This window comes from Nematostella vectensis, chromosome 5 (assembly GCF_932526225.1).
Source record: "Nematostella vectensis chromosome 5, jaNemVect1.1, whole genome shotgun sequence".
Lineage (NCBI taxonomy): Eukaryota > Metazoa > Cnidaria > Anthozoa > Actiniaria > Edwardsiidae > Nematostella > Nematostella vectensis.
This window is the reverse complement of record NC_064038.1, coordinates 18194626-18217846: the sequence shown is the minus strand read 5'-3', so window position 1 is coordinate 18217846 and position 23221 is coordinate 18194626. Positions and strand designations below refer to the sequence as shown.

The 23221-nt window shown below is 45.9% G+C and overlaps 72 non-coding genes and 12 pseudogenes across 72 annotated transcripts; all 84 read right to left on the bottom strand.

Annotated features, from left to right (window-relative positions):
- Nucleotides 1–34: 34 nt before the first annotated feature.
- LOC125563766 lies at nucleotides 35–153 on the bottom strand. Its single transcript, XR_007308786.1, has one exon. It is a non-coding gene; the product is annotated as a 5S ribosomal RNA (ribosomal RNA).
- A 67-nt stretch (nucleotides 154–220) lies between these two features.
- Nucleotides 221–339, bottom strand: LOC125564039. The gene has a single exon (XR_007309058.1). It is a non-coding gene; the product is annotated as a 5S ribosomal RNA (ribosomal RNA).
- Nucleotides 340–406: 67 nt separating this feature from the next.
- LOC125564877 lies at nucleotides 407–525 on the bottom strand. The gene has a single exon (XR_007309895.1). It is a non-coding gene; the product is annotated as a 5S ribosomal RNA (ribosomal RNA).
- Nucleotides 526–592: 67 nt separating this feature from the next.
- On the bottom strand, nucleotides 593–711 carry LOC125566183. Its single transcript, XR_007311190.1, has one exon. It is a non-coding gene; the product is annotated as a 5S ribosomal RNA (ribosomal RNA).
- A 67-nt stretch (nucleotides 712–778) lies between these two features.
- On the bottom strand, nucleotides 779–897 carry LOC125563412. The gene has a single exon (XR_007308431.1). It is a non-coding gene; the product is annotated as a 5S ribosomal RNA (ribosomal RNA).
- A 67-nt stretch (nucleotides 898–964) lies between these two features.
- On the bottom strand, nucleotides 965–1083 carry LOC125566732 (annotated as a pseudogene).
- A 67-nt stretch (nucleotides 1084–1150) lies between these two features.
- Nucleotides 1151–1269, bottom strand: LOC125566162. The gene has a single exon (XR_007311169.1). It is a non-coding gene; the product is annotated as a 5S ribosomal RNA (ribosomal RNA).
- Nucleotides 1270–1336: 67 nt separating this feature from the next.
- LOC125563764 lies at nucleotides 1337–1455 on the bottom strand. The gene has a single exon (XR_007308784.1). It is a non-coding gene; the product is annotated as a 5S ribosomal RNA (ribosomal RNA).
- A 67-nt stretch (nucleotides 1456–1522) lies between these two features.
- Nucleotides 1523–1641, bottom strand: LOC125563256. Its single transcript, XR_007308275.1, has one exon. It is a non-coding gene; the product is annotated as a 5S ribosomal RNA (ribosomal RNA).
- Nucleotides 1642–1708: 67 nt separating this feature from the next.
- LOC125565343 lies at nucleotides 1709–1827 on the bottom strand. Its single transcript, XR_007310357.1, has one exon. It is a non-coding gene; the product is annotated as a 5S ribosomal RNA (ribosomal RNA).
- A 67-nt stretch (nucleotides 1828–1894) lies between these two features.
- LOC125563763 lies at nucleotides 1895–2013 on the bottom strand. Its single transcript, XR_007308783.1, has one exon. It is a non-coding gene; the product is annotated as a 5S ribosomal RNA (ribosomal RNA).
- A 67-nt stretch (nucleotides 2014–2080) lies between these two features.
- LOC125564531 lies at nucleotides 2081–2199 on the bottom strand. The gene has a single exon (XR_007309550.1). It is a non-coding gene; the product is annotated as a 5S ribosomal RNA (ribosomal RNA).
- Nucleotides 2200–2266: 67 nt separating this feature from the next.
- Nucleotides 2267–2385, bottom strand: LOC125565844. The gene has a single exon (XR_007310853.1). It is a non-coding gene; the product is annotated as a 5S ribosomal RNA (ribosomal RNA).
- A 67-nt stretch (nucleotides 2386–2452) lies between these two features.
- LOC125563401 lies at nucleotides 2453–2571 on the bottom strand. The gene has a single exon (XR_007308419.1). It is a non-coding gene; the product is annotated as a 5S ribosomal RNA (ribosomal RNA).
- A 67-nt stretch (nucleotides 2572–2638) lies between these two features.
- On the bottom strand, nucleotides 2639–2757 carry LOC125566917 (annotated as a pseudogene).
- A 67-nt stretch (nucleotides 2758–2824) lies between these two features.
- On the bottom strand, nucleotides 2825–2943 carry LOC125565389. Its single transcript, XR_007310402.1, has one exon. It is a non-coding gene; the product is annotated as a 5S ribosomal RNA (ribosomal RNA).
- Nucleotides 2944–3010: 67 nt separating this feature from the next.
- Nucleotides 3011–3129, bottom strand: LOC125564675. The gene has a single exon (XR_007309694.1). It is a non-coding gene; the product is annotated as a 5S ribosomal RNA (ribosomal RNA).
- A 67-nt stretch (nucleotides 3130–3196) lies between these two features.
- LOC125563255 lies at nucleotides 3197–3315 on the bottom strand. The gene has a single exon (XR_007308274.1). It is a non-coding gene; the product is annotated as a 5S ribosomal RNA (ribosomal RNA).
- Nucleotides 3316–3382: 67 nt separating this feature from the next.
- Nucleotides 3383–3501, bottom strand: LOC125566336. Its single transcript, XR_007311343.1, has one exon. It is a non-coding gene; the product is annotated as a 5S ribosomal RNA (ribosomal RNA).
- Nucleotides 3502–3568: 67 nt separating this feature from the next.
- LOC125564276 lies at nucleotides 3569–3687 on the bottom strand. Its single transcript, XR_007309296.1, has one exon. It is a non-coding gene; the product is annotated as a 5S ribosomal RNA (ribosomal RNA).
- A 67-nt stretch (nucleotides 3688–3754) lies between these two features.
- LOC125564521 lies at nucleotides 3755–3873 on the bottom strand. The gene has a single exon (XR_007309540.1). It is a non-coding gene; the product is annotated as a 5S ribosomal RNA (ribosomal RNA).
- Nucleotides 3874–3940: 67 nt separating this feature from the next.
- LOC125566622 lies at nucleotides 3941–4059 on the bottom strand (annotated as a pseudogene).
- Nucleotides 4060–4126: 67 nt separating this feature from the next.
- Nucleotides 4127–4245, bottom strand: LOC125566281. The gene has a single exon (XR_007311288.1). It is a non-coding gene; the product is annotated as a 5S ribosomal RNA (ribosomal RNA).
- Nucleotides 4246–4312: 67 nt separating this feature from the next.
- LOC125563389 lies at nucleotides 4313–4431 on the bottom strand. Its single transcript, XR_007308407.1, has one exon. It is a non-coding gene; the product is annotated as a 5S ribosomal RNA (ribosomal RNA).
- A 67-nt stretch (nucleotides 4432–4498) lies between these two features.
- Nucleotides 4499–4617, bottom strand: LOC125563378. Its single transcript, XR_007308396.1, has one exon. It is a non-coding gene; the product is annotated as a 5S ribosomal RNA (ribosomal RNA).
- Nucleotides 4618–4684: 67 nt separating this feature from the next.
- On the bottom strand, nucleotides 4685–4803 carry LOC125566916 (annotated as a pseudogene).
- A 67-nt stretch (nucleotides 4804–4870) lies between these two features.
- On the bottom strand, nucleotides 4871–4989 carry LOC125566280. The gene has a single exon (XR_007311287.1). It is a non-coding gene; the product is annotated as a 5S ribosomal RNA (ribosomal RNA).
- A 67-nt stretch (nucleotides 4990–5056) lies between these two features.
- On the bottom strand, nucleotides 5057–5175 carry LOC125563762. Its single transcript, XR_007308782.1, has one exon. It is a non-coding gene; the product is annotated as a 5S ribosomal RNA (ribosomal RNA).
- A 67-nt stretch (nucleotides 5176–5242) lies between these two features.
- On the bottom strand, nucleotides 5243–5361 carry LOC125563254. Its single transcript, XR_007308273.1, has one exon. It is a non-coding gene; the product is annotated as a 5S ribosomal RNA (ribosomal RNA).
- Nucleotides 5362–5428: 67 nt separating this feature from the next.
- Nucleotides 5429–5547, bottom strand: LOC125565341. Its single transcript, XR_007310355.1, has one exon. It is a non-coding gene; the product is annotated as a 5S ribosomal RNA (ribosomal RNA).
- Nucleotides 5548–5614: 67 nt separating this feature from the next.
- On the bottom strand, nucleotides 5615–5733 carry LOC125563761. The gene has a single exon (XR_007308781.1). It is a non-coding gene; the product is annotated as a 5S ribosomal RNA (ribosomal RNA).
- Nucleotides 5734–5800: 67 nt separating this feature from the next.
- On the bottom strand, nucleotides 5801–5919 carry LOC125564530. Its single transcript, XR_007309549.1, has one exon. It is a non-coding gene; the product is annotated as a 5S ribosomal RNA (ribosomal RNA).
- Nucleotides 5920–5986: 67 nt separating this feature from the next.
- Nucleotides 5987–6105, bottom strand: LOC125564527. The gene has a single exon (XR_007309546.1). It is a non-coding gene; the product is annotated as a 5S ribosomal RNA (ribosomal RNA).
- A 67-nt stretch (nucleotides 6106–6172) lies between these two features.
- On the bottom strand, nucleotides 6173–6291 carry LOC125563367. The gene has a single exon (XR_007308385.1). It is a non-coding gene; the product is annotated as a 5S ribosomal RNA (ribosomal RNA).
- A 67-nt stretch (nucleotides 6292–6358) lies between these two features.
- Nucleotides 6359–6477, bottom strand: LOC125566915 (annotated as a pseudogene).
- A 67-nt stretch (nucleotides 6478–6544) lies between these two features.
- On the bottom strand, nucleotides 6545–6663 carry LOC125565388. Its single transcript, XR_007310401.1, has one exon. It is a non-coding gene; the product is annotated as a 5S ribosomal RNA (ribosomal RNA).
- Nucleotides 6664–6730: 67 nt separating this feature from the next.
- Nucleotides 6731–6849, bottom strand: LOC125563760. The gene has a single exon (XR_007308780.1). It is a non-coding gene; the product is annotated as a 5S ribosomal RNA (ribosomal RNA).
- A 67-nt stretch (nucleotides 6850–6916) lies between these two features.
- On the bottom strand, nucleotides 6917–7035 carry LOC125563253. Its single transcript, XR_007308272.1, has one exon. It is a non-coding gene; the product is annotated as a 5S ribosomal RNA (ribosomal RNA).
- A 67-nt stretch (nucleotides 7036–7102) lies between these two features.
- LOC125566335 lies at nucleotides 7103–7221 on the bottom strand. Its single transcript, XR_007311342.1, has one exon. It is a non-coding gene; the product is annotated as a 5S ribosomal RNA (ribosomal RNA).
- Nucleotides 7222–7288: 67 nt separating this feature from the next.
- LOC125564275 lies at nucleotides 7289–7407 on the bottom strand. Its single transcript, XR_007309295.1, has one exon. It is a non-coding gene; the product is annotated as a 5S ribosomal RNA (ribosomal RNA).
- A 67-nt stretch (nucleotides 7408–7474) lies between these two features.
- Nucleotides 7475–7593, bottom strand: LOC125564520. Its single transcript, XR_007309539.1, has one exon. It is a non-coding gene; the product is annotated as a 5S ribosomal RNA (ribosomal RNA).
- A 67-nt stretch (nucleotides 7594–7660) lies between these two features.
- Nucleotides 7661–7779, bottom strand: LOC125566621 (annotated as a pseudogene).
- Nucleotides 7780–7846: 67 nt separating this feature from the next.
- LOC125566584 lies at nucleotides 7847–7965 on the bottom strand (annotated as a pseudogene).
- Nucleotides 7966–8032: 67 nt separating this feature from the next.
- Nucleotides 8033–8151, bottom strand: LOC125563355. Its single transcript, XR_007308374.1, has one exon. It is a non-coding gene; the product is annotated as a 5S ribosomal RNA (ribosomal RNA).
- Nucleotides 8152–8218: 67 nt separating this feature from the next.
- On the bottom strand, nucleotides 8219–8337 carry LOC125563344. Its single transcript, XR_007308363.1, has one exon. It is a non-coding gene; the product is annotated as a 5S ribosomal RNA (ribosomal RNA).
- A 67-nt stretch (nucleotides 8338–8404) lies between these two features.
- On the bottom strand, nucleotides 8405–8523 carry LOC125566914 (annotated as a pseudogene).
- A 67-nt stretch (nucleotides 8524–8590) lies between these two features.
- Nucleotides 8591–8709, bottom strand: LOC125566279. The gene has a single exon (XR_007311286.1). It is a non-coding gene; the product is annotated as a 5S ribosomal RNA (ribosomal RNA).
- Nucleotides 8710–8776: 67 nt separating this feature from the next.
- On the bottom strand, nucleotides 8777–8895 carry LOC125563333. Its single transcript, XR_007308352.1, has one exon. It is a non-coding gene; the product is annotated as a 5S ribosomal RNA (ribosomal RNA).
- A 67-nt stretch (nucleotides 8896–8962) lies between these two features.
- On the bottom strand, nucleotides 8963–9081 carry LOC125566318. The gene has a single exon (XR_007311325.1). It is a non-coding gene; the product is annotated as a 5S ribosomal RNA (ribosomal RNA).
- Nucleotides 9082–9148: 67 nt separating this feature from the next.
- Nucleotides 9149–9267, bottom strand: LOC125563744. Its single transcript, XR_007308764.1, has one exon. It is a non-coding gene; the product is annotated as a 5S ribosomal RNA (ribosomal RNA).
- A 67-nt stretch (nucleotides 9268–9334) lies between these two features.
- On the bottom strand, nucleotides 9335–9453 carry LOC125565360. The gene has a single exon (XR_007310374.1). It is a non-coding gene; the product is annotated as a 5S ribosomal RNA (ribosomal RNA).
- Nucleotides 9454–9520: 67 nt separating this feature from the next.
- Nucleotides 9521–9639, bottom strand: LOC125563998. The gene has a single exon (XR_007309017.1). It is a non-coding gene; the product is annotated as a 5S ribosomal RNA (ribosomal RNA).
- Nucleotides 9640–9706: 67 nt separating this feature from the next.
- On the bottom strand, nucleotides 9707–9825 carry LOC125563322. Its single transcript, XR_007308341.1, has one exon. It is a non-coding gene; the product is annotated as a 5S ribosomal RNA (ribosomal RNA).
- A 67-nt stretch (nucleotides 9826–9892) lies between these two features.
- On the bottom strand, nucleotides 9893–10011 carry LOC125566809 (annotated as a pseudogene).
- Nucleotides 10012–10078: 67 nt separating this feature from the next.
- LOC125566452 lies at nucleotides 10079–10197 on the bottom strand. The gene has a single exon (XR_007311461.1). It is a non-coding gene; the product is annotated as a 5S ribosomal RNA (ribosomal RNA).
- A 67-nt stretch (nucleotides 10198–10264) lies between these two features.
- LOC125563759 lies at nucleotides 10265–10383 on the bottom strand. Its single transcript, XR_007308779.1, has one exon. It is a non-coding gene; the product is annotated as a 5S ribosomal RNA (ribosomal RNA).
- Nucleotides 10384–10450: 67 nt separating this feature from the next.
- On the bottom strand, nucleotides 10451–10569 carry LOC125564199. Its single transcript, XR_007309219.1, has one exon. It is a non-coding gene; the product is annotated as a 5S ribosomal RNA (ribosomal RNA).
- Nucleotides 10570–10636: 67 nt separating this feature from the next.
- Nucleotides 10637–10755, bottom strand: LOC125564758. Its single transcript, XR_007309778.1, has one exon. It is a non-coding gene; the product is annotated as a 5S ribosomal RNA (ribosomal RNA).
- A 67-nt stretch (nucleotides 10756–10822) lies between these two features.
- LOC125564528 lies at nucleotides 10823–10941 on the bottom strand. Its single transcript, XR_007309547.1, has one exon. It is a non-coding gene; the product is annotated as a 5S ribosomal RNA (ribosomal RNA).
- A 67-nt stretch (nucleotides 10942–11008) lies between these two features.
- LOC125563311 lies at nucleotides 11009–11127 on the bottom strand. The gene has a single exon (XR_007308330.1). It is a non-coding gene; the product is annotated as a 5S ribosomal RNA (ribosomal RNA).
- Nucleotides 11128–11194: 67 nt separating this feature from the next.
- LOC125563300 lies at nucleotides 11195–11313 on the bottom strand. Its single transcript, XR_007308319.1, has one exon. It is a non-coding gene; the product is annotated as a 5S ribosomal RNA (ribosomal RNA).
- Nucleotides 11314–11380: 67 nt separating this feature from the next.
- Nucleotides 11381–11499, bottom strand: LOC125566620 (annotated as a pseudogene).
- A 67-nt stretch (nucleotides 11500–11566) lies between these two features.
- On the bottom strand, nucleotides 11567–11685 carry LOC125566161. The gene has a single exon (XR_007311168.1). It is a non-coding gene; the product is annotated as a 5S ribosomal RNA (ribosomal RNA).
- Nucleotides 11686–11752: 67 nt separating this feature from the next.
- On the bottom strand, nucleotides 11753–11871 carry LOC125565815. The gene has a single exon (XR_007310825.1). It is a non-coding gene; the product is annotated as a 5S ribosomal RNA (ribosomal RNA).
- A 67-nt stretch (nucleotides 11872–11938) lies between these two features.
- LOC125563289 lies at nucleotides 11939–12057 on the bottom strand. The gene has a single exon (XR_007308308.1). It is a non-coding gene; the product is annotated as a 5S ribosomal RNA (ribosomal RNA).
- A 67-nt stretch (nucleotides 12058–12124) lies between these two features.
- Nucleotides 12125–12243, bottom strand: LOC125566617 (annotated as a pseudogene).
- A 67-nt stretch (nucleotides 12244–12310) lies between these two features.
- On the bottom strand, nucleotides 12311–12429 carry LOC125566113. Its single transcript, XR_007311120.1, has one exon. It is a non-coding gene; the product is annotated as a 5S ribosomal RNA (ribosomal RNA).
- Nucleotides 12430–12496: 67 nt separating this feature from the next.
- Nucleotides 12497–12615, bottom strand: LOC125564757. Its single transcript, XR_007309777.1, has one exon. It is a non-coding gene; the product is annotated as a 5S ribosomal RNA (ribosomal RNA).
- A 67-nt stretch (nucleotides 12616–12682) lies between these two features.
- On the bottom strand, nucleotides 12683–12800 carry LOC125564630. The gene has a single exon (XR_007309649.1). It is a non-coding gene; the product is annotated as a 5S ribosomal RNA (ribosomal RNA).
- A 67-nt stretch (nucleotides 12801–12867) lies between these two features.
- LOC125564345 lies at nucleotides 12868–12986 on the bottom strand. The gene has a single exon (XR_007309364.1). It is a non-coding gene; the product is annotated as a 5S ribosomal RNA (ribosomal RNA).
- Nucleotides 12987–13053: 67 nt separating this feature from the next.
- Nucleotides 13054–13172, bottom strand: LOC125567059 (annotated as a pseudogene).
- Nucleotides 13173–13239: 67 nt separating this feature from the next.
- LOC125565717 lies at nucleotides 13240–13358 on the bottom strand. The gene has a single exon (XR_007310728.1). It is a non-coding gene; the product is annotated as a 5S ribosomal RNA (ribosomal RNA).
- Nucleotides 13359–13425: 67 nt separating this feature from the next.
- On the bottom strand, nucleotides 13426–13544 carry LOC116617966. Its single transcript, XR_004295957.2, has one exon. It is a non-coding gene; the product is annotated as a 5S ribosomal RNA (ribosomal RNA).
- A 67-nt stretch (nucleotides 13545–13611) lies between these two features.
- On the bottom strand, nucleotides 13612–13730 carry LOC116617981. Its single transcript, XR_004295973.2, has one exon. It is a non-coding gene; the product is annotated as a 5S ribosomal RNA (ribosomal RNA).
- A 67-nt stretch (nucleotides 13731–13797) lies between these two features.
- LOC116617974 lies at nucleotides 13798–13916 on the bottom strand. Its single transcript, XR_004295965.2, has one exon. It is a non-coding gene; the product is annotated as a 5S ribosomal RNA (ribosomal RNA).
- Nucleotides 13917–13983: 67 nt separating this feature from the next.
- On the bottom strand, nucleotides 13984–14102 carry LOC116617975. Its single transcript, XR_004295967.2, has one exon. It is a non-coding gene; the product is annotated as a 5S ribosomal RNA (ribosomal RNA).
- Nucleotides 14103–14169: 67 nt separating this feature from the next.
- On the bottom strand, nucleotides 14170–14288 carry LOC116617965. Its single transcript, XR_004295956.2, has one exon. It is a non-coding gene; the product is annotated as a 5S ribosomal RNA (ribosomal RNA).
- A 67-nt stretch (nucleotides 14289–14355) lies between these two features.
- Nucleotides 14356–14474, bottom strand: LOC116617980. The gene has a single exon (XR_004295972.2). It is a non-coding gene; the product is annotated as a 5S ribosomal RNA (ribosomal RNA).
- Nucleotides 14475–14541: 67 nt separating this feature from the next.
- On the bottom strand, nucleotides 14542–14660 carry LOC116617963. Its single transcript, XR_004295954.2, has one exon. It is a non-coding gene; the product is annotated as a 5S ribosomal RNA (ribosomal RNA).
- Nucleotides 14661–14727: 67 nt separating this feature from the next.
- Nucleotides 14728–14846, bottom strand: LOC116617967. The gene has a single exon (XR_004295958.2). It is a non-coding gene; the product is annotated as a 5S ribosomal RNA (ribosomal RNA).
- Nucleotides 14847–14913: 67 nt separating this feature from the next.
- On the bottom strand, nucleotides 14914–15032 carry LOC116617978. Its single transcript, XR_004295970.2, has one exon. It is a non-coding gene; the product is annotated as a 5S ribosomal RNA (ribosomal RNA).
- A 67-nt stretch (nucleotides 15033–15099) lies between these two features.
- Nucleotides 15100–15218, bottom strand: LOC116617986. Its single transcript, XR_007308666.1, has one exon. It is a non-coding gene; the product is annotated as a 5S ribosomal RNA (ribosomal RNA).
- Nucleotides 15219–15285: 67 nt separating this feature from the next.
- On the bottom strand, nucleotides 15286–15404 carry LOC116617973. Its single transcript, XR_004295964.2, has one exon. It is a non-coding gene; the product is annotated as a 5S ribosomal RNA (ribosomal RNA).
- Nucleotides 15405–15471: 67 nt separating this feature from the next.
- On the bottom strand, nucleotides 15472–15590 carry LOC116617976. Its single transcript, XR_004295968.1, has one exon. It is a non-coding gene; the product is annotated as a 5S ribosomal RNA (ribosomal RNA).
- Nucleotides 15591–23221: the final 7631 nt, after the last annotated feature.

Sequence of the window (23221 nt, the reverse complement as noted above, 5' to 3'; positions counted from 1 at the left end):
CAGTCCTGTGAGTACTTCGATGACAAAAAGGAAATGCCTACAGCACACGGTATTCCCAGGCGGTCACCCATCCAAGTACTAACCGCGCCCTACTGAGCTTAACTTCGGTGATCGGACGAGAACCGGTGCTTTCTCAGTGGTATGGTCGTAGACGACAGAACTGTTTAAGATCTATCTATTATATAACAGTCCTGTGAGTACCTCGATAACAAAAAGGAAATGCCTACAGCACACGGTATTCCCAGGCGGTCATCCATCCAAGTACTAACCGTGCCCTACTGAGCTTAACTACGGTGATCGGACGAGAACCGGTGCTTTCTCAGTGGTATGGCCGTAGACGACAGAACTGTGTAAGAAATAGATTTTATATAACAGTCCTGTGAGTACTTTGGTAACAAAAAGAAAATGCCTACAGCACACGGTATTCCGAAGCGGTCACCCATCCAAGTACTTACCGCGCCCTACTCAGCTTAACTTCGGTGATCGGACGAGAACCGGTGCTTTCTAAGTGGTATGGCCGTAGACGATAGAACTGTGTAAGATCTATCTATTATATAACAGTCCTGTGAGTACTTCGATGACAAAAAGGAAATGCCTACAGCACACGGTATTCCCAGGCGGTCACCCATCCAAGTACTAACCACGCCCTACTGAGCTTAACTTCGGTGATCGGACGAGAACCGGTGCTTTCTCAGTGGTATGGCCGTAGACGACAGAACTGTGTAAGAAATATATATTATATAACAGTCCTGTGAGTACTTCGATGACAAAAAGGAAATGCCTACAGCACACGGTATTCCCAGGCGGTCACCCATCCAAGTACTAACCGCGCCCTACTGAGCTTAACTTCGGTGATCGGACGAGAACCGGTGCTTTCTCAGTGGTATGGCCGTAGACGATAGAACTGTTTAAGATCTATCTATTATATAACAGTCCCGTGAGTACATCGATAACAAAAAGGAAATGCCTACAGCACACGGTATTCCCAGGCGGTCACCCGTCCAGGTACTAACCGTGCCCTACTGACTTTAAGTTCTGTGATCGGACGAGAACTGGTGCTTTCTCAGTGGTATGGCCGTAAACGATAGAACTGTGTAACATCTATCTATTATATAACAGTCCTGTCAGTACCTCGATAACAAAAAGGAAATGCCTACAGCACACGGTATTCCGAAGCGGTCACCCATCCAAGTACTTACCGCGCCCTAATGAGCTTAACTTCGGTGATCGGACGAGAACCGGTGCTTTCTAAGTGGTATGGCCGTAGACGATAGAACTGTGTAAGATCTATCTATTATCTAACAGTCCTGTGAGTACTTCGATGACAAAAAGGAAATGCCTACAGCACACGGTATTCCCAGGCGGTCACCCATCCAAGTACTAACCGCGCCCTACTGAGCTTAACTTCGGTGATCGGACGAGAACCGGTGCTTTCTCAGTGGTATGGTCGTAGACGACAGAACTGTTTAAGATCTATCTATTATATAACAGTCCTGTGAGTACCTCGATAACAAAAAGGAAATGCCTACAGCACACGGTATTCCCAGGCGGTCACCCATCCAAGTACTAACCGTGCCCTACTGAGCTTAACTACGGTGATCGGACGAGAACCGGTGCTTTCTCAGTGGTATGGCCGTAGACGACAGAACTGTGTAAGAAATAGATTTTATATAACAGTCCTGTGAGTACTTTGGTAACAAAAAGGAAATGCCTACAGCACACGGTATTCCGAAGTGGTCACCCATCCAAGTACTTACCGCGCCCTACTGAGCTTAACTTCGGTGATCGGACGAGAACCGGTGCTTTCTAAGTGGTATGGCCGTAGACGATAGAACTGTGTAAGATCTATCTATTATATAACAGTCCTGTGAGTACTTCGATGACAAAAAGGAAATGCCTACAGCACACGGTATTCCCAGGCGGTCACCCATCCAAGTACTAACCGCGCCCTACTGAGCTTAACTTCGGTGATCGGACGAGAACCGGTGCTTTCTCAGTGGTATGGTCGTAGACGACAGAACTGTTTAAGATCTATCTATTATATAACAGTCCTGTGAGTACCTCGATAACAAAAAGGAAATGCCTACAGCACACGGTATTCCCAGGCGGTCACCCATCCAAGTACTTACCGCGCCCTACTGAGCTTAACTTCGGTGATCGGACGAGAACCGGTGCTTTCTAAGTGGTATGGCCGTAGACGATAGAACTGTGTAAGATCTATCTATTATATAACAGTCCTGTGAGTACTTCGATGACAAAAAGGAAATGCCTACAGCACACGGTATTCCCAGGCGGTCACCCATCCAAGTACTTACCGCGCCCTACTGAGCTTAACTTCGGTGATCGGACGAGAACCGGTGCTTTCTCATTGTTATGGCCGTAGACGACAGAACTGTGTAAGAAATATATATTATATAACAGTCCTGTGAGTACTTCGATGACAAAAAGGAAATGCCTACAGCACACGGTATTCCCAGGCGGTCACCCATCCAAGTACTAACCGCGCCCTACTGAGCTTAACTTCGGTGATCGGACGAGAACCGGTGCTTTCTCAGTGGTATGGCCGTAGACGATAGAACTGTTTAAGATCTATTTATTATATAACAGTCCTGTGAGTACCTCGATAACAAAAAGGAAATGCCTACAGCACACGGTATTCCCAGGCGGTCACCCGTCCAAGTACTAACCGTGCCATACTGACTTTAAGTTCTGTGATCGGACGAGAACTGGTGCTTTCTCAGTGGTATGGCCGTAAACGATAGAACTGTGTAACATCTATTTATTATATAACAGTCCTGTCAGTACCTCGATAACAAAAAGGAAATGCCTACAGCACACGGTATTCCGAAGCGGTCACCCATCCAAGTACTTACCGCGCCCTACTGAGCTTAACTTCGGTGATCGGACGAGAACCGGTGCTTTCTAAGTGGTATGGCCGTAGACGATAGAACTGTGTAAGATCTATCTATTATATAACAGTCCTGTGAGTACTTCGATGACAAAAAGGAAATGCCTACAGCACACGGTATTCCCAGGCGGTCACCCATCCAAGTACTAACCGCGCCCTACTGAGCTTAACTTCAGTGATCGGACGAGAACCGGTGCTTTCTCAGTGGTATGGTCGTAGACGACAGAACTGTTTAAAATCTATCTATTATATAACAGTCCTATGAGTACCTCGATAACAAAAAGGAAATGCCTACAGCACACGGTATTCCCAGGCGGTCACCCATCCAAGTACTAACCGTGCCCTACTGAGCTTAACTACGGTGATCGGACGAGAACCGGTGCTTTCTCAGTGGTATGGCCGTAGACGACAGAACTGTGTAAGAAATAGATTTTATATAACAGTCCTGTGAGTACTTTGGTAACAAAAAGGAAATGACTACAGCACACTGTATTCCGAAGCGGTCACCCATCCAAGTACTTACCGCGCCCTACTGAGCTTAACTTCGGTGATCGGACGAGAACCGGTGCTTTCTAAGTGGTATGGCCGTAGACGATAGAACTGTGTAAGATCTATCTATTATATAACAGTCCTGTGAGTACTTCGATGACAAAAAGGAAATGCCTACAGCACACGGTATTCCCAGGCGGTCACCCATCCAAGTACTAACCGCGCCCTACTGAGCTTAAATTCGGTGATCGGACGAGAACCGGTGCTTTCTCAGTGGTATGGCCGTAGACGACAGAACTGTGTAAGAAATATATATTATATAACAGTCCTGTGAGTACTTCGATGACAAAAAGGAAATGCCTACAGCACACGGTATTCCCAGGCGGTCACCCATCCAAGTACTAACAGCGCCCTACTGAGCTTAACTTCGGTGATCGGACGAGAACCGGTGCTTTCTCAGTGGTATGGCCGTAGACGATAGAACTGTTTAAGATCTATCTATTATATAACAGTCCTGTGGGTACCTCGATAACAAAAAGGAAATGCCTACAGCACACGGTATTCCCAGGCGGTCACCCGTCCAAGTACTAACCGTGCCCTACTGACTTTAAGTTCTGTGATCGGACGAGAACTGGTGCTTTCTCAGTGGTATGGCCGTAAACGATAGAACTGTGTAAGAAATAGATTTTATATAACAGTCCTGTGAGTACTTTGGTAACAAAAAGGAAATGCCTACAGCACACGGTATTCCGAAGCGGTCACCCATCCAAGTACTTACCGCGCCCTAATGAGCTTAGCTTCGGTGATCGGACGAGAACCGGTGCTTTCTAAGTGGTATGGCCGTAGACGATAGAACTGTGTAAGATCTATCTATTATATAACAGTCCTGTGAGAACTTCGATGACAAAAAGGAAATGCCTACAGCACACGGTATTCCCAGGCGGTCACCCATCCAAGTACTAACCGCGCCCTACTGAGCTTAACTTCGGTGATCGGACGAGAACCGGTGCTTTCTCAGTGGTATGGCCGTAGACGATAGAACTGTGTAAGATCTATCTATTATATAACAGTCCTGTTAGTACTTCGAAAACAAAAAGTAAATGCCTACAGCACACGGTATTCCCAGGCGGTCACCCATCCAAGTACTAACCGCGCCCTACTGAGCTTAACTTCGGTGATCGGACGAGAACCGGTGCTTTCTCAGTGGTATGGCCGTAGACGATAGAACTGTTTAAGATCTATCTATTATATAACAGTCCTGTGAGTACCTCGATAACAAAAAGGAAATGCCTACAGCACACGGTATTCCCAGGCGGTCACCCGTCCAAGTACTAACCGTGCCATACTGACTTTAAGTTCTGTGATCGGACGAGAACTGGTGCTTTCTCAGTGGTATGGCCGTAAACGATAGAACTGTGTAACATCTATCTATTATATAACAGTCCTGTCAGTACCTCGATAACAAAAAGGAAATGCCTACAGCACACGGTATTCCGAAGCGGTCACCCATCCAAGTACTTACCGCGCCCTAATGAGCTTAGCTTCGGTGATCGGACGAGAACCGGTGCTTTCTAAGTGGTATGGCCGTAGACGATAGAACTGTGTAAGATCTATCTATTATATAACAGTCCTGTGAGTACTTCGATGACAAAAAGGAAATGCCTACAGCACACGGTATTCCCAGGCGGTCACCCATCCAAGTACTAACCGCGCCCTACTGAGCTTAACTTCGGTGATCGGACGAGAACCGGTGCTTTCTCAGTGGTATGGTCGTAGACGACAGAACTGTTTAAGATCTATCTATTATATAACAGTCCTGTGAGTACCTCGATAACAAAAAGGAAATGCCTACAGCACACGGTATTCCCAGGCGGTCACCCATCCAAGTACTAACCGTGCCCTACTGAGCTTAACTACGGTGATCGGACGAGAACCGGTGCTTTCTCAGTGGTATGGCCGTAGACGACAGAACTGTGTAAGAAATAGATTTTATATAACAGTCCTGTGAGTACTTTGGTAACAAAAAGGAAATGCCTACAGCACACGGTATTCCGAAGTGGTCACCCATCCAAGTACTTACCGCGCCCTACTGAGCTTAACTTCGGTGATCGGACGAGAACCGGTGCTTTCTAAGTGGTATGGCCGTAGACGATAGAACTGTGTAAGATCTATCTATTATATAACAGTCCTGTGAGTACTTCGATGACAAAAAGGAAATGCCTACAGCACACGGTATTCCCAGGCGGTCACCCATCCAAGTACTAACCGCGCCCTACTGAGCTTAACTTCGGTGATCGGACGAGAACCGGTGCTTTCTCAGTGGTATGGTCGTAGACGACAGAACTGTTTAAGATCTATCTATTATATAACAGTCCTGTGAGTACCTCGATAACAAAAAGGAAATGCCTACAGCACACGGTATTCCCAGGCGGTCACCCATCCAAGTACTTACCGCGCCCTACTGAGCTTAACTTCGGTGATCGGACGAGAACCGGTGCTTTCTAAGTGGTATGGCCGTAGACGATAGAACTGTGTAAGATCTATCTATTATATAACAGTCCTGTGAGTACTTCGATGACAAAAAGGAAATGCCTACAGCACACGGTATTCCCAGGCGGTCACCCATCCAAGTACTTACCGCGCCCTACTGAGCTTAACTTCGGTGATCGGACGAGAACCGGTGCTTTCTCATTGGTATGGCCGTAGACGACAGAACTGTGTAAGAAATATATATTATATAACAGTCCTGTGAGTACTTCGATGACAAAAAGGAAATGCCTACAGCACACGGTATTCCCAGGCGGTCACCCATCCAAGTACTAACCGCGCCCTACTGAGCTTAACTTCGGTGATCGGACGAGAACCGGTGCTTTCTCAGTGGTATGGCCGTAGACGATAGAACTGTTTAAGATCTATTTATTATATAACAGTCCTGTGAGTACCTCGATAACAAAAAGGAAATGCCTACAGCACACGGTATTCCCAGGCGGTCACCCGTCCAAGTACTAACCGTGCCATACTGACTTTAAGTTCTGTGATCGGACGAGAACTGGTGCTTTCTCAGTGGTATGGCCGTAAACGATAGAACTGTGTAACATCTATTTATTATATAACAGTCCTGTCAGTACCTCGATAACAAAAAGGAAATGCCTACAGCACACGGTATTCCGAAGCGGTCACCCATCCAAGTACTTACCGCGCCCTACTGAGCTTAACTTCGGTGATCGGACGAGAACCGGTGCTTTCTAAGTGGTATGGCCGTAGACGATAGAACTGTGTAAGATCTATCTATTATATAACAGTCCTGTGAGTACTTCGATGACAAAAAGGAAATGCCTACAGCACACGGTATTCCCAGGCGGTCACCCATCCAAGTACTAACCGCGCCCTACTGAGCTTAACTTCGGTGATCGGACGAGAACCGGTGCTTTCTCAGTGGTATGGTCGTAGACGACAGAACTGTTTAAAATCTATCTATTATATAACAGTCCTATGAGTACCTCGATAACAAAAAGGAAATGCCTACAGCACACGGTATTCCCAGGCGGTCACCCATCCAAGTACTAACCGTGCCCTACTGAGCTTAACTACGGTGATCGGACGAGAACCGGTGCTTTCTCAGTGGTATGGCCGTAGACGACAGAACTGTGTAAGAAATAGATTTTATATAACAGTCCTGTGAGTACTTTGGTAACAAAAAGGAAATGACTACAGCACACTGTATTCCGAAGCGGTCACCCATCCAAGTACTTACCGCGCCCTACTGAGCTTAACTTCGGTGATCGGACGAGAACCGGTGCTTTCTAAGTGGTATGGCCGTAGACGATAGAACTGTGTAAGATCTATCTATTATATAACAGTCCTGTGAGTACTTCGATGACAAAAAGGAAATGCCTACAGCACACGGTATTCCCAGGCGGTCACCCATCCAAGTACTAACCGCGCCCTACTGAGCTTAAATTCGGTGATCGGACGAGAACCGGTGCTTTCTCAGTGGTATGGCCGTAGACGACAGAACTGTGTAAGAAATATATATTATATAACAGTCCTGTGAGTACTTCGATGACAAAAAGGAAATGCCTACAGCACACGGTATTCCCAGGCGGTCACCCATCCAAGTACTAACAGCGCCCTACTGAGCTTAACTTCGGTGATCGGACGAGAACCGGTGCTTTCTCAGTGGTATGGCCGTAGACGATAGAACTGTTTAAGATCTATCTATTATATAACAGTCCTGTGGGTACCTCGATAACAAAAAGGAAATGCCTACAGCACACGGTATTCCCAGGCGGTCACCCGTCCAAGTACTAACCGTGCCCTACTGACTTTAAGTTCTGTGATCGGACGAGAACTGGTGCTTTCTCAGTGGTATGGCCGTAAACGATAGAACTGTGTAAGAAATAGATTTTATATAACTGTCCTGTGAGTACTTTGGTAACAAAAAGGAAATGCCTACAGCACACGGTATTCCGAAGCGGTCACCCATCCAAGTACTTACCGCGCCCTAATGAGCTTAACTTCGGTGATCGGACGAGAACCGGTGCTTTCTAAGTTGTATGGCCGTAGACGATAGAACTGTGTAAGATCTATCTATTATATAACAGTCCTGTGAGTACTTCGATGACAAAAAGGAAATGCCTACAGCACACGGTATTCCCAGGCGGTCACCCATCCAAGTACTAACCGCGCCCTACTGAGCTTAACTTCGGTGATCGGACGAGAACCGGTGCTTTCTCAGTGGTATGGCCGTAGACGATAGAACTGTGTAAGATCTATCTATTATATAACAGTCCTGTTAGTACTTCGAAAACAAAAAGTAAATGCCTACAGCACACGGTATTCCCAGGCGGTCACCCATCCAAGTACTAACCGCGCCCTACTGAGCTTAACTTCGGTGATCGGACGAGAACCGGTGCTTTCTCAGTGGTATGGCCGTAGACGATAGAACTGTTTAAGATCTATCTATTATATAACAGTCCTGTGAGTACCTCGATAACAAAAAGGAAATGCCTACAGCACACGGTATTCCCAGGCGGTCACCCGTCCAAGTACTAACCGTGCCATACTGACTTTAAGTTCTGTGATCGGACGAGAACTGGTGCTTTCTCAGTGGTATGGCCGTAAACGATAGAACTGTGTAACATCTATCTATTATATAACAGTCCTGTCAGTACCTCGATAACAAAAAGGAAATGCCTACAGCACACGGTATTCCGAAGCGGTCACCCATCCAAGTACTTACCGCGCCCTAATGAGCTTAGCTTCGGTGATCGGACGAGAACCGGTGCTTTCTAAGTGGTATGGCCGTAGACGATAGAACTGTGTAAGATCTATCTATTATATAACAGTCCTGTGAGTACTTCGATGACAAAAAGGAAATGCCTACAGCACACGGTATTCCCAGGCGGTCACCCATCCAAGTACTAACCGCGCCCTACTGAGCTTAACTTCGGTGATCGGACGAGAACCGGTGCTTTCTCAGTGGTATGGCCGTAGACGACAGAACTGTGTAAGAAATATATATTATATAACAGTCCTGTGAGTACTTCGATGACAAAAAGGAAATGCCTACAGCACACGGTATTCCCAGGCGGTCACCAATCCAAGTACTAACCGCTCCCTACTGAGCTTAACTTCGGTGATCGGACGAGAACCGGTGCTTTCTCAGTGGTATGGTCGTAGACGACAGAACTGTTTAAGATCTATCTATTATATAACAGTCCTGTGAGTACCTCGATAACAAAAAGGAAATGCCTACAGCACACGGTATTCCCAGGCGGTCACCCATCCAAGTACTAACCGTGCCCTACTGAGCTTAACTACGGTGATCGGACGAGAACCGGTGCTTTCTCAATGGTATGGCCGTAGACGACAGAACTGTGTAAGAAATAGATTTTATATAACAGTCCTGTGAGTACTTTGGTAACAAAAAGAAAATGCCCACAGCACACGGTATTCCGAAGCGGTCACCCATCCAAGTACTTACCGCGCCCTACTCAGCTTAACTTCGGTGATCGGACGAGAACCGGTGCTTTCTAAGTGGTATGGCCGTAGACGATAGAACTGTGTAAGATCTATCTATTATATAACAGTCCTGTGAGTACTTCGATGACAAAAAGGAAATGCCTACAGCACACGGTATTCCCAGGCGGTCACCCATCCAAGTACTAACCGCGCCCTACTGAGCTTAACTTCGGTGATCGGACGAGAACCGGTGCTTTCTCAGTGGTATGGCCGTAGAGGACAGAACTGTGTAAGAAATATATATTATATAACAGTCCTGTGAGTACTTCGATGACAAAAAGGAAATGCCTACAGCACACGGTATTCCCAGGCGGTCACCCATCCAAGTACTAACCGCGCCCTACTGAGCTTAACTTCGGTGATCGGACGAGAACCGGTGCTTTCTCAGTGGTATGGCCGTAGACGATAGAACTGTTTAAGATCTATCTATTATATAACAGTCCTGTGAGTACATCGATAACAAAAAGGAAATGCCTACAGCACACGGTATTCCCAGGCGGTCACCCGTCCAAGTACTAACCGTGCCCTACTGACTTTAAGTTCTGTGATCGGACGAAAACTGGTGCTTTCTCAGTGGTATGGCCGTAAACGATAGAACTGTGTAACATCTATCTATTATATAACAGTCCTGTCAGTACCTCGATAACAAAAAGGAAATGCCTACAGCACACGGTATTCCGAAGCGGTCACCCATCCAAGTACTTACCGCGCCCTAATGAGCTTAACTTCGGTGATCGGACGAGAACTGGTGCTTTCTAAGTGGTATGGCCGTAGACGATAGAACTGTTTAAGATCTATCTATTATCTAACAGTCCTGTGAGTACTTCGATGACAAAAAGGAAATGCCTACAGCACACGGTATTCCCAGGCGGTCACCCATCCAAGTACTAACCGCGCCCTACTGAGCTTAACTTCGGTGATCGGACGAGAACCGGTGCTTTCTCAGTGGTATGGTCGTAGACGACAGAACTGTTTAAGATCTATCTATTATATAACAGTCCTGTGAGTACCTCGATAACAAAAAGGAAATGCCTACAGCACACGGTATTCCCAGGCGGTCACCCATCCAAGTACTAACCGTGCCCTACTGAGCTTAACTACGGTGATCGGACGAGAACCGGTGCTTTCTCAGTGGTATGGTCGTAGACGATAGAACTGTGTAAGATCTATCTATTATATAACAGTCCTGTGAGTACTTCGATGACAAAAAGGAAATGCCTACAGCACACGGTATTCCCAGGCGGTCACCCGTCCAAGTACTAACCGCGCCCTACTGAGCTTAACTTCGGTGATCGGACGAGAACCGGTGCTTTCTCAGTGGTATGGTCGTAGACGACAGAACTGTTTGAGATCTATCTATTATATAACAGTCCTGTGAGTACCTCGATAACAAAAAGGAAATGCCTACAGCACACGGTATTCCCAGGCGGTCACCCATCCAAGTACTTACCGCGCCCTACTGAGCTTAACTTCGGTGATCGGACGAGAACCGGTGCTTTCTAAGTGGTATGGCCGTAGACGATAGAACTGTGTAAGATCTATCTATTATATAACAGTCCTGTGAGTACTTCGATGACAAAAAGGAAATGCCTACAGCACACGGTATTCCCAGGCGGTCACCCATCCAAGTACTAACCGCGCCCTACTGAGCTTAACTTCGGTGATCGGACGAGAACCGGTGCTTTCTCAGTGGTATGGCCGTAGACGACAGAACTGTGTAAGAAATATATGTTATATAACAGTCCTGTGAGTACTTCGATGACAAAAAGGAAATGCCTACAGCACACGGTATTCCCAGGCGGTCACCCATCCAAGTACTAACCGCGCCCTACTGAGCTTAACTTCGGTGATCGGACGAGAACCGGTGCTTTCTCAGTGGTATGGCCGTAGACGATAGAACTGTGTAACATCTATCTATTATATAACAGTCCTGTGAGTACATCGATAACAAAAACGAAATGCCTACAGCACACGGTATTCCCAGGCGGTCACCCGTCCAAGTACTAACCGTGCCCTACTGACTTTAAGTTCTGTGATCGGACGAGAACTGGTGCTTTCTCAGTGGTATGGCCGTAAACGATAGAACTGTGTAACATCTATCTATTATATAACAGTCCTGTCAGTACCTCGATAACAAAAAGGAAATGCCTACAGCACACGGTATTCCGAAGCGGTCACCCATCCAAGTACTTACCGCGCCCTAATGAGCTTAACTTCGGTGATCGGACGAGAACCGGTGCTTTCTAAGTGGTATGGCCGTAGACGATAGAACTGTGTAAGATCTATCTATTATCTAACAGTCCTGTGAGTACCTCGATAACAAAAAGGAAATGCCTACAGCACACGGTATTCCCAGGCGGTCACCCATCCAAGTACTAACAGTGCCCTACTGAGCTTAACTACGGTGATCGGACGAGAACCGGTGCTTTCTAAGTGGTATGGCCGTAGACGATAGAACTGTGTAAGATCTATCTATTATATAACAGTCCTGTGAGTACTTCGATGACAAAAAGGAAATGCCTACAGCACACGGTATTCCCAGGCGGTCACCCATCCAAGTACTAACCGCGCCCTACTGAGCTTAACTTCGGTGATCGGACGAGAACCGGTGCTTTCTCAGTGGTATGGCCGTAGACGATAGAACTGTTTAAGATCTATCTATTATATAACAGTCCTGTGAGTACATCGATAACAAAAACGAAATGCCTACAGCACACGGTATTCCCAGGCGGTCACCCGTCCAAGTACTAACCGTGCCCTACTGACTTTAAGTTCTGTGATCGGACGAGAACTGGTGCTTTCTCAGTGGTATGGCCGTAAACGATAGAACTGTGTAACATCTATCTATTATATAACAGTCCTGTCAGTACCTCGATAACAAAAAGGAAATGCCTACAGCACACGGTATTCCGAAGCGGTCACCCATCCAAGTACTTACCGCGCCCTAATGAGCTTAACTTCGGTGATCGGACGAGAACCGGTGCTTTCTTAGTGGTATGGCCGTAGACGATAGAACTGTGTAAGATCTATCTATTATCTAACAGTCCTGTGAGTACCTCGATAACAAAAAGGAAATGCCTACAGCACACGGTATTCCCAGGCGGTCACCCATCCAAGTACTAACAGTGCCCTACTGAGCTTAACTACGGTGATCGGACGAGAACCGGTGCTTTCTCAGTGGTATGGCCGTAGACGACAGAACTGTGTAAGAAATAGATTTTATATAACAGTCCTGTGAGTACTTCGGTAACAAAAAGGAAATGCCTACAGCACAGATATTCCCAGGCGGTCACCCATCCAAGTACTAACCGCGCCCTACTGAGCTTAACTTCGGTGATCGGACGAGAACCGGTGCTTTCTCAGTGGTATGGCCGTAGACGACAGAACTGTGTAAGAAATATATATTATATAACAGTCCTGTGAGTACTTCGATGACAAAAAGGAAATGCCTACAGCACACGGTATTCCCAGGCGGTCACCCATCCAAGTACTTACTGCGCCCTACTGAGCTTAACTTCGGTGATCGGACGAGAACCGGTGCTTTCTCAGTGGTATGGCCGTAGACGATAGAACTGTTTAAGATCTATCTATTATATAACAGTCCTGTGAGTACCTCGATAACAAAAAGGAAATGCCTACAGCACACGGTATTCCCAGGCGGTCACCCGTCCAAGTACTAACCGTGCCATACTGACTTTACGTTCTGTGATCGGACGAGAACTGGTGCTTTCTCAGTGGTATGGCCGTAAACGATAGAACTGTGTAACATCTATCTATTATATAACAGTCCTGTCAGTACCTAGATAACAAAAAGGAAATGCCTACAGCACACGGTATTCCGAAGCGGTCACCCATCCAAGTACTTACCGCGCCCTAATGAGCTTAACTTCGGTGATCGGACGAGAACCGGTGCTTTCTCAGTGGTATGGCCGTAGACGATAGAACTGTGTAACATCTATCTATTATATAACAGTCCTGTCAGTACCTCGATAACAAAAAGGAAATGCCTACAGCACACGGTATTCCGAAGCGGTCACCCATCCAAGTACTTACCGCGACCTAATGAGCTTAACTTCGGTGATCGGACGAGAACCGGTGCTTTCTAAGTGGTATGGCCGTAGACGATAGAACTGTGTAAGATCTATCTATTATATAACAGTCCTGTGAGTACTTCGATGACAAAAAGGAAATGCCTACAGCACACGGTATTCCCAGGCGTTCACCCATCCAAGTACTAACCGCGCCCTACTGAGCTTAACTTCGGTGATCGGACGAGAACCGGTGCTTTCTCAGTGGTATGGTCGTAGACGATAGAACTGTTTAAGATCTATCTATTATATAACAGTCCTGTGAGTACCTCGATAACAAAAAGGAAATGCCTACAGCACACGGTATTCCAAGGCGGTCACCCATCCAAGTACTAACCGTGCCCTACTGAGCTTAACTACGGTGATCGGACGAGAACCGGTGCTTTCTCAGTGGTATGGCCGTAGACGACAGAACTGTGTAAGAAATAGATTTTATATAACAGTCCTGTGAGTACTTTGGTAACAAAAAGAAAATGCCTACAGCACACGGTATTCCGAAGCGGTCATCCATCCAAGTACTTACCGCGCCCTACTGAGCTTAACTTCGGTGATCGGACGAGAACCGGTGCTTTCTAAGTGGTATGGCCGTAGACGATAGAACTGTGTAAGATCTATCTATTATATAACAGTCCTGTGAGTACTTCGATGACAAAAAGGAAATGCCTACAGCACACGGTATTCCCAGGCGGTCACCCATCCAAGTACTAACCGCGCCCTACTGAGCTTAACTTCGGTGATCGGACGAGAACCGGTGCTTTCTCAGTGGTATGGCCGTAGACGACAGAACTGTGTAAGAAATATATATTATATAACAGTCCTGTGAGTACTTCGATGACAAAAAGGAAATGCCTACAGCACACGGTATTCCCAGGCGGTCACCCATCCAAGTACTAACCGCGCCCTACTGAGCTTAACTTCGGTGATCGGACGAGAACCTGTGCTTTCTCAGTGGTATGGCTGTAGACGATAGAACTGTTTAAGATCTATCTATTATATAACAGTCCTGTGAGTACCTCGATAACAAAAAGGAAATGCCTACAGCACACGGTATTCCCAGGCGGTCACCCGTCCAAGTACTAACCGTGCCCTACTGACTTTAAGTTCTGTGATCGGACGAGAACAGGTGCTTTCTCAGTGGTATGGCCGTAAACGATAGAACTGTGTAAGAAATAGATTTTATATAACAGTCCTGTGAGTACTTTGGTAACAAAAAGGAAATGCCTACAGCACACGGTATTCCGAAGCGGTCACCCATCCAAGTACTTACCGCGCCCTACTGAGCTTAACTTCGGTTATCGGACGTGAACCGATGCTTTCTAAGTGGTATGGCCGTAGACGATAGAACTGTGTAAGATCTATCTATTATATAACAGTCCTGTGAGTACTTCGATGACAAAAAGGAAATGCCTACAGCACACGGTATTCCCAGGCGGTCACCCATCCAAGTACTAACCGCGCCCTACTGAGCTTAACTTCGGTGATCGGACGAGAACCGGTGCTTTCTCAGTGGTATGGCCGTAGACGATAGAACTGTGTAAGATCTATCTATTATTTAACAGTCCTGTTAGTACTTCGAAAACAAAAAGGAAATGCCTACAGCACACGGTATTCCCAGGCGGTCACCCATCCAAGTACTAACCGCGCCCTACTGAGCTTAACTTCAGTGATCGGACGAGAACCGGTGCTTTCTCAGTGGTATGGCCGTAGACGATAGAACTGTTTAAGATCTATCTATTATATAACAGTCCTGTGAGTACCTCGATAACAAAAAGGAAATGCCTACAGCACACGGTATTCCCAGGCGGTCACCCATCCAAGTACTAACCGTGCCCTACTGACTTTAAGTTCTGTGATCGGACGAGAACTGGTGCTTTCTCAGTGGTATGGCCGTAAACGATAGAACTGTGTAAGAAATAGATTTTATATAACAGTCCTGTGAGTACTTTGGTAACAAAAAGGAAATGCCTACAGCACACGGTATTCCGAAGCGGTCACCCATCCAAGTACTTACCGCGCCCTACTGAGCTTAACTTCGGTGATCGGACGAGAACCGGTGCTTTCTAAGTGGTATGGCCGTAGACGATAGAACTGTGATACTTTTCAAGTGCTTTATCGTGTCTTATTTTTTCTTCGTCAACATGAGTGCCATCAGAAGACAAGTATTTTGCAAGGTAGCTTCCTCCGACAAATGCTGTTGCATTAAGAATAGCCCCACCAATCATCAACGCTATAGTCGCCATTTATCATTCAACGCAGTATTTTTTAGATGGTTTTAGGTATGACCTTTTGAGTTTCCAGGTAATCTTTCAAGTACATACTACCCGACAGAACCGCAACCCACTTAGCATAACTGACGATAGATGAAGAGGGGTCATTGATAAACGATTCTTTCATGACTTTCTTCCCGACGTAACCCACACCAGCGGATAGACCGACGAGCAGAGAGGCGTCGGTTAGCGTTTTCACCAGTTTGTTTTGTTCGCTTGACATGATTTTTATTACAGGTTCAGATAATCACTAAATCACAACATTCATATTTTGGGGGTAGTGGCTACAGGGATCTTTGAGGGTGGTGGTGATTTTGGTGCAGGCTTTTGGTCGGGAACCGATGAATCAACTACTCTGTTTTTGTAGTACCTCATAAAAAGATCAACCGCTGTAAACCCTATTCCAACAATAGAGAGCACGGTCGTAAAAGACAGCTCTGGAACCCAAGCTTCAGCTTTGGGGTGGGGTCCCTTCACCTCCGTATTTTCTTCTGGGTCCGTTTCCGCTTCACGTTTCATTTCCCTAGCTAACGCTTCTTTAGCCTTCCTATTGTACTCGGCAAGTTTCTTACCCGCAGCGACCTTTCTAGGGTCTTTCTCTTTAGCGGCACTCTTCTTCCTAGGAAGAGGGTCCTTTGTTATTTGTTCAACAACTTCATTGGACATGATTCTTTATTTGAATGAATGAATAAAGAATCTTTAAATCAGCTCAAGGGTGCCCGAAAGTGCCCAAGAGTGTGCTCAAGGGTGCTCAAGAGTGTGCCCAAGAGTGTGCCCAAAAGTGCTTAACAGTGTGCTCAAGAGTGCTTAAGAGTGTGCTCAAGAGTGTGCCTAAGAGCGCTCAAGGGTGTGCTTAAGAGTGCTCAAGAGTGCTTAAGAGTGTGCTCAGCCGTGCTTGTAAGTTCTTGTATTTTGTTGGAAGCCTCCTGTGAAGGTGCTATCTTAATGTGCTTAGCAACCTGGAATAGACCGCTAGCAAGTGCTACCAATCTTCCACCTCTCAACACCAAGAGACCTGCAAAGTTTGTCAGTTCACGTTTAACCAATTCATCGTTCTGCAAGTCTTTGCTGAGCGCTTCGGCATCATCCACAGGAACCAGATAGGAGATGACGTGGGACGCTACTTGAATAGCTGACTCTACTAATCCGCTACTAACTTTCTTGCCCAAGACCGTCTGGTAGCGATTATAATATTTCTCAACATCGCTGTTTTGGAGCCTACTAATATCACCCAAACTTATGTTAACACCGACATACTCCTTAGTAGCCCCCAACGTCGCCAAGATGGCCAGTGACTCTCTTTTGACCTCATCATCTTTAGGTATAGAGGAGACCTCAACCTCAGGCTCCTCTTTCATATAGTCCTCAACGCTTGACATCTCACTCACTTAATAACTACATCTTAGACGTAGATTCTTTTAAATCGCCGTAGGAATCTCCAAATAAGTCTCGAAGGGGTGCCGTAAACAGAAGCATAGTCTAGAATATCGCTCGGTTTTAAGCAGTTCCACAAACTTTTTACGAGTCTCAATGCCTAAATCTCCTCCGTAATCTTCAAACAGTGTTTTTGCACCTACTTGAGAAGGATTATGGAATGTGACTACACAGGCGACGTTGTCGCGAAAGGGTTTAGCTATAGATGTTAGTTGCTGCGTTAACACCCACACCGACAAACCAGCGTGCCGACCGGAGAACGCTAAATCTATAAACTTGTTCGAGCGTTGCTTCAGATCTCTCGACACGGCACAGTCGTCTAAAATAATTAACGTGTTTGTGCCAGAGAGCAACTCTGTGGTCAACTCTAACACCTCGTTAATCTCGTCGCTGTTACTAGCGTCCGGTGACAGCACAATAAAGCGTTTATCTCCGTTAGCAAATCTTCGATAGGTCTTGTTCTTCGCATAGGTTGGGCAAATCAAGACAATGTACTCAAAAACACTGCGGAACGGTCCCCGGAGTTGTTCTATTAGATATCTTGTTTTACCGCAATTCGTCGGCCCTGTGATAATACAATGAAATGGTGTTTTACCCCGTAATTCTTCCATTCTTTGTTTCATCACACAAGTCTTTTTTTAATACATGATTGCTCTCAGATTCGAGTTCATAACCTCCATCAACGCATCGGCCACAACAAACATGTGACAGTTGATATTCCCCGTCCCTCCAACTTTCCGTTTCATTTCTAGTTTTACTCCGTCCCGCGTGTTGTTCAAGACCAGTCCACCTCCGTGAATGCTATTGTCTGGGTGCGCCCTCAAGTCAATCCACAGAGCAAACTTGTTGTTGGTGTAAAATTCTTTTTGCTTAAGCGAGCTCGTGACCCCAAGGCGTTTCTTCACCGACTCCCACAAGTCAACCGGTATCATTCCTTTTGAGTAGAGTCGGTTCGGCATTCCATCGATGTTGACATGAACTGATTTTATATCTGGGCTGATAAATTTCTCAGAGTCTCGTGTTCCCCCTGTGTGGTTCTCTGTAAATAAACAAAGCACTCCTGTCATTGACTTTCTCGGTAGATTGATATGCTCGTTAATACCCGAGTCATTTGGCTTGGAGATGGTGAAAGTCTTGTGAAGAATGATGTTCTCATAAAAAAAAGCCTTTCCCAACTAGATAGGACGTCGCCGTCTCTCGAGCAAGGTATTCACTGGAAATGCATAGGTACTCCAGTTCAAGGTTTGTGATGGTGGAATTAGGCGCTGGTGTGGTGCTTGAGTAGACGACGATGTCTGATACGGGAGCGAGCGTAATCTCAAATGTGAGTGGGTGTGGTAGTGCCTTTGGGTAGAAGACACCATGGTCATTCAGAATAGGATGGTCTAGTGGGATCTTGTATTTCGTATTATGCACTGCCGCGAGAGCCACCTCTTTTGCATCTGAGGTAACCTTGTCTCTTTGTTCTGAGTTTACTCATGTTCTCCGATGAGATACCCTGTTTCAATAGATCCTCCCGTTCCTCCTTGGGGATGAATAGGTCATGATACGTTTGAAATAAATCGTATCGTTGGGTATCTTGCAGTGTTTCACCGCCGAAAAGAATCTTGAGCCTGGACACCAGGTTTCGGCCAACGTTGTTAACGAGAGTATTATTTGCATGCCCTGTGACGCCTAAGTCGAATAGTAAGGATACACTACCCGGAACGATGACCACATTTTCTGATAGCTGGGGGATGTTCACATACAAAGTCTCCCCAGGACTAGCGGATGAGGGATTGAGTGTGATTCGATTGAGCGAGGCTTCTGCCTTCAAACCGAAAGGCTCTCGTGGGATCCTGTTTGGGTTTATTCTCTCAGAAATCGCTTGCGACATCTTTGATTTTAAGAGAAGAAAGCCAACTCTTTAAATGAGTCACGAGAGCAGGTTATCAAAGATATACTACAGTACCAGAGGGTACTGGAAAGGCTATGAAGCTATCGATAAATTGGCAGATGCTGCTAAAGTGGGTCAGTCTACATCTAAGAAGTGGCTTGAGAAACAGGCATTAAGGCAAATCTATTTACCACCCCTTTAAAACATATCCCGAGACCGCATTAGGCTGTTGTCAAAACAAACCACATCCACCAGGCGGATCTCACGATACTGTAAAACGAAAGACCTACAAATATGCGCTGTTAGTGGTGGATGTTGCTTCAAGGTATGTTGATGCTGAAGCGCTAACGAGTAAAGATTCAAGTGGACTCTCCAAAGCGTTTGAAAGAATCTATTCAAGGAAACTCAAGTGGCCAAACGCGGTGATTGTCGACCCTGGCACGGAATTCATGGGTGATGTTACGAAACTCATGAAAAAGCACGATGTCCGAATTCAACGAAGTGAGGCTAGAAACCATAAAGCTCAATCTGTGGTAGAGCGGGCAAACCGAACTTTGTCTGAAAGATTGTACAGTCATCAATATGCACAAGAGATGTTGTCAGAAAATGAAAGGTCGAGAGAATGGGTGAAGAGGTTGCCGAAAGTTTTGGAAGCAATGAACAGTAAGCCAAGACGGATAAGTGGAAAAGAACCCGATAAAGCTGTGAGACTCAAAGAAGTCGATGTTAAACCCGTCGAATACAAGCGGTCTGTTGGACTTGACGAGGTGAGACTACCTCCTGCTGTTAAAGTAAGATATTTGCTTGCCCCAGGAGAAGACGAAGGAGGTGATAACCGTCGTGCGACGGACCCGGTCTGGAGTTTGAATATCTATGATTTATCGCGCAGTGTTGTTTCGGTTGGACAGCCCGTGTTGTACTACCTATCCGAGGGTGCACCAAGGAGGTATTTCGTTAGAGAGGAACTTCAAGTCGTTCCTGAAGATACCGAGTTACCCCCTAATTCTGTGTTAGAATGATGCCCGTGAGCAAAAGTATGTATACCATCTCCGCAAATGATTCGCTTGTCATCCTCACGAGATAGGGCGACCTTGTTAACCGTCTCGGTGTAAACTTCGTGTTTACGGCTTCTAATAACATTCATTTTCCTCATCTGCGGTTGTTCATTGAGTAGGCAATCTTTGTAATCATTGAAACTGATGCACTTCTTAACGACTGCTCTCTTCACGCCCTTGCATTTCTTTTCTTCTCTCCCACCATCCATTTCGAATGCGTAGAGCTTGGCTCGCAGACCTACAAACTCGGTTATCTGCTTACCACCTGCTTCGTCTTTGAACATACCGATGACTTTCTTATTCACACCTGTCTTGATACAAGACAGGTGGTCCTTTGGATAGTTGCTCGTGTCAAACATAGATTTCACATCAGGGCTGATGTCCTCGTAAAAATCTCTTGTTTCAATCTCATACATCAAACTGTCTGTATCGGTAAATAAGAGCCTCGCCTTTTCACAATATTTTAGCTTGATGTAATTGAAATGAAAATCATACATCAGCGTCTTACTTAGATCCAGAATGGACATACCCAAGTAAACAGGTTTATCGAAGACTAACTTTGTTTTCTTCGTGTGGATAGCAGCTAGACTCTCGCAAAAGATGGTGCGGTGTTGATAGTTTGGCTTTGATATCAACTTGCGAGCTTGAGATTCATTCGTGACCAGGCGGATGTCCACTCTGTTTCTGATGTTCTCCATGGTCTTCCCAAAAACGGAGTTGTTTATCAACTTGAAGAAGTCTTTCTCAAAATCGTTAGTCGCTCTCACCCTTAGGTCGGTATTTACGTCGATGTAGGGCTTCAGCCACGCAGACTCTTCGAAGGCGATACCCTTGTGAATTTTGGTAACCTTCAGTCCAAGACTTATGTAGAGCCTCAGGGTCTCGTGATGAACCACGCACTTCGTCTTATCGCCGAGGTTTGGGATTACCTTTTCAACCTTATCAACCTTAACGGACTCTGGAGCTAATGGGTAGTCATTATGCAAGTCATGTAGATGATGAGGATACTCCAAGTCAACCTCCAGAATGCACGGACGATCCTCCCAACCTGCTATCTCTCGGTCAGTCATCCATCTGAACCCATGAGTCGGCAGAGGTTTACTCATTGCCCAGCCGTATAAGTTGTTTGCATCAAGATATGTGATGTACTTTGTGGGTAGGTTGTGGTCATACCCCCCCATGTATGGATTGTTAGCTTTACCATATCTAGTAGACACCATGGAAACACCTCCGCGAACGCCTCTCTCGATCATGAGCAGCATGTCATAGTCTGTCAGCAACTCTAGACGCGCCTTGGTGATTTTCAAAGCAGCGTCCCATGCAAGACCAGGTGCTGTGTAATACCAGGCTGGGTCTAGACCATAGTTCCCGAGACAAACATTTCTGAAGCTCTCGAAGACGTCGGCCAACAGTAACACATCAGATTCAAGATAGAGATCATGGTAATCCCTCATGGTCTTCATCTCGAAGGCTTCCCGCACCTCCCGGGCGTGTTGATAACCTTCCTCTGATATGTCAGTGTCGTTGAGTCTGGCGTAGAACGCCTCTTTTGGTGGGAGTTGGGTTGCGTTGAGTTTGCCGATGTCGTCGAACCAGTCGTATGGGAAAACGCCCTTTCTTAACATCATATCCACCCTACCCCCAAAATACTTTTTAGCTTCAGCGATGTTCTTATCCGTTGGGGAAAGACACCTACTTTCAGCTAACAAGCAATTCTTACATCTATCACATCTACCAACACCCTCGAACCGAACGACCCTCCCATCTTTTATGTATCTCCTCACACAATCTCCGGGCTTACATACCTCACACTTCCCACACTTAGTAAGATCGCCAACTAAACTATCAAGGCTAGTCGCCATAAATCTAAAGGAGTCGATGAATCTTATGTCCCGTTTCATGTCAACCTGCTTACCCTCTTTGTTCGTAAAACTGTCGACCACAACCTGTTTTGTAAACGAGATATATTTCTCTTCGTTGTTTGGTATACAGTTTATCCCGCCTTCTGATGTGCCGAGGTTCTTGATAAACAGATGACTGTCATACCCAGACAGATTGTGGAAGACGACAGGAAAGAACTTCGGAATCCTAAACTGAAGGTTGCATTCGTTGTGAGCAGCTCCTCTATACCTTCCTGTAAGGTGGCAGTGATCCAGAACTTTGTCCCCTCCTAACTCACCCTCACAGATGTGGCAGTGAGTGGCTTTGTTATAGGCGATTTCATCCTTCAGAGTCGTCTTAACCCTCTTAGTGAACTTGAACTTATTGTAAACGTCCTTAATGTCTGACTCTAAACTCCCTACAAACATCTGTGGGATATCCTCGTCGGGGGACTCAGCTGTGTGTCGCACAAGCTTGGGTGTAAATATTTGATCGTCAAAGCACTTGATGAGATAGCAGTAACCTGATGGTTTGTGCTTCTGCTATTGCTTAGTAAAGCTTCTCCCCTCATCTGGGGAACATGTGTCTATGTTCTCTGTAACGCTCTCAAAGTCGGCGTAGACAACGAAGGGGACCCGCATTCCCCTGGTGTGATTCTTAAAGTAAGCATGGAGGGGATCCCCATCTTCATCTACAGGCATTTCAATCTTAACCTCCTCGTTTTCAGCGCAGTACTCGAGATGTTTTTCTAGTGAAGTCTTTGACCGGAATGAGTTAAGACATCTATAGCAAAACACGCTTGTGTGTTGGTGATTATTGACCTGAGAGGATAGCAGTTTCGACATATTTTTAATCCAGCAGTAGTGACTTGTTTCATCGTTCGATATGAGAAGCAAGTTGATCACATGAGCTTCATGTTTCTTGCTTATTCTAAGAGGGTATACACCACCCTCATACCCGTAGACGTTAATCGCGTAGGGGTTTTGCTTCTCAAACTTATCAATCTGTCTTAGCGAAACGGGGAACTCTATTCCTGACCAGTTGAACTTCTCAGAGCTCTCTCTCATTTGTTTATTTAGTCTTTAGGCATGTTCCTCTTTAGGAAACACGGCTGAGGTTACCGCCCATTTGAAACACTCATGATCGCTCTCGTTCTTAACATTGACGATCGCCTTTTTAGACTCTAATTTTGATGGTAG